We start from the raw sequence: 2,602 nt of genomic DNA on the forward strand, positions 1-2,602 counted from the left end.
CGTTAACACGCGAATCACATAAAGTAGATCGTGTCTGCGTCAACCTATGTCTACGTTACGTCGTTGACTGTTTGAGCTTTCACTCTTGCCAACAAGTGCTACTTTGGACTGAGTAGGCAATTGAGAAGTAAAGTCCTCTCTCGTCGTACAAAAATTACACTCTATAAGTCACTCATCATGCCTGTGCTGGTGTATGGCGCGGGGACATGGACAATGAAAACATGTGATGAAGCGGCTCTTGGAGTTTTCGAGAGAAAGATTCTGCGCAAGATTTATGGGCCATTGCGCGTTAGCGATGGCGAATACCGCAGACGACTTAACGATGAGCTGTATGAGCTTTACAACGACATAAACGTAGTGCAGCGAATTAAAATTCAGCGGCTCCGCTGGCTAGGTCATGTCGTTCGAATGGACAGAAACGCTTTAGCTCCGAAAGTATTCAACGCGGACCGCGATGCTGGTAACAGATGAAGAGGAAGGCCTTCTCTGCGTTGGTAAGACCAGGTGGAGAAGGACTTGGATTCACTTGGCATTTCCAATTGGCGTCAGTTGGCACAGAAGAGAAACGACAGGCATACTATTTGGACATGGCCAAAATCGCTTAGGCGGTTACAGCGCCAATAAAGAAGAAGAAGAATTATATAAAAAGTTATTCGGTAAAATTGTTTACGGTTACACTGGTTGAACGGTACGCTTTAAAAGTCAGATTATTTACGTGGGAGCTTTGTGTACAATTTGGTGAAATACATTGCAAAAGTTTGATTGCTCACGTTATCCAAACAAAACCAAGAATATAACTTTAAATGATGGAGAGTCGTAGTTCAGCACAGTGCTCTTGAAACAGCGGCAGTGCGTTATTAAAATGGATGGAGGAAACTTCAATGAGGAATTATCCCATATGATCTCCATATTCCAAATCTTCAAACCCCGAAATCGTACCTGATCCTATTTTCAAAATATATGTATTTACATACATATGTATGTGTATATGGGGCGTTCCATACCAAAACGGGGTTCGCACTTCATGTGTTTGATTTGTTTCAAATTTTTAGGGTTGATGCATAAACATAAATAATAATAATAAAAAATTATAGTTTAAAAAACTAAAACCTCCCTATTATAATTGCCATTCGTGCTGTCATCAGGTATGTAACTTGAGCATAGAGATCGCTGCATCTTTTAGGCGCATCAATATTACATAGTTACATCCCGAGCTAATAAAAGGAAGGTAATAAAAAAGCGTTGTAATAAATGAGTAGTCCACTTGCAAACAGCGTTATGTGATTTTATAATAGCAAGCCATAAATTTAAAAAAAAAACGTCTACAACAACAAGTAAATTCCAAATTGTATCTTTTTATTTATTATCTGAATATTTGGATAAATAAGAGCCTAATAACATTAAAAAACAATATCACAGTGTGGTAGTTTTTGCAAATTTTATATATAAAAAGTTAACGTAGCGAGTTTTGAAACAGTAACTTTTACATAGCTAGCTTTTTTTAGCTTTTCGCGTTCTCTCTTCCATGAAGATTGGTTTACTCCTTTTTTACGACGTCTTCCACTAGGCATCGAAACTACCACGTTTTCTTTCAGTTTTCTAAGTTCGTCAGAATATGGAGGCTTTTGAACTTGTATAAATACGTATAAATATTATAGCGACTTTTGAAAGTGTATATTTACATACAGTAAGTATTGTAGCGGCTTTTGCTAGAGTAGCTAACATTTGATGGTATTTTTTCAAAATATATGAGGATTTTGCACTGTATTGTTAGTGGACATGAAACTACTTTAAATACTGGTACGTTAACCACCAAAAACTAAAATTCTAAAAACTAGTCTAATATGAAATTTGAACTTGATTAATACTTTTTTAAAAACTTTACAGCACAAAAACAAAAACAAATCGATTCAATAGTTTTCCAAATATCTCGAGAACGGGGCGAGGAAAAAATTTGAAAAAAAATCACACATACACACATCAAAATTCTCTATGAAAATAAATATTAAAAAAAATCTTTCTTTTCTTGAAAAATTTTATACATACAAATTTTTTGATAAAAAAAACTAGTTTTTGAAAATATGCCATCTCAAAAAAAATTTTAAAAATCCCAATGATACCTCTGAGTATCGTGCAATATTTAAGTATAGTATTGTGGGGTGCACTCTACAATAATTTGAGTTATGATTTTTTTACACCAAAGTTGAGTAAATTTAGTACATTACAAATTTAAAAATTTTTTTATTTTTTTAGAATTTTTCTGAGTATGCAGTCTTGTAGCCCATTAAATTTTATTATAACGAAGTACAAGTTTTAAGCTACTGCAAAATTATGTTGATTTTTAATATTTTTTATGCTGACGGCTTTTTGCAAATGCACAAAATCGTTTTCAAAGAAAACAATAATCAACTCCAGTTTTGCAATCGCTTAAAACAAAAAAATTCTTAAAAAATTTGTAAATTTGTAATGGATGTACCCATTTTCCTCAACTACGGTGTAAAAAAAATTCATAACTCAAATTATTGTAGAGTGCACCCCACAATACTAGTGGGGGGCGTTAACACGCGAATCACATAAAGTAGATCGTGTCTGCGTCAACCTA

The sequence above is a fragment of the Rhagoletis pomonella genome, unplaced genomic scaffold (assembly GCF_013731165.1).
Source record: "Rhagoletis pomonella isolate Grant_MI unplaced genomic scaffold, Rhpom_1.0 Rhpom_scaffold_00003, whole genome shotgun sequence".
Classification (NCBI taxonomy): domain Eukaryota; kingdom Metazoa; phylum Arthropoda; class Insecta; order Diptera; family Tephritidae; genus Rhagoletis; species Rhagoletis pomonella.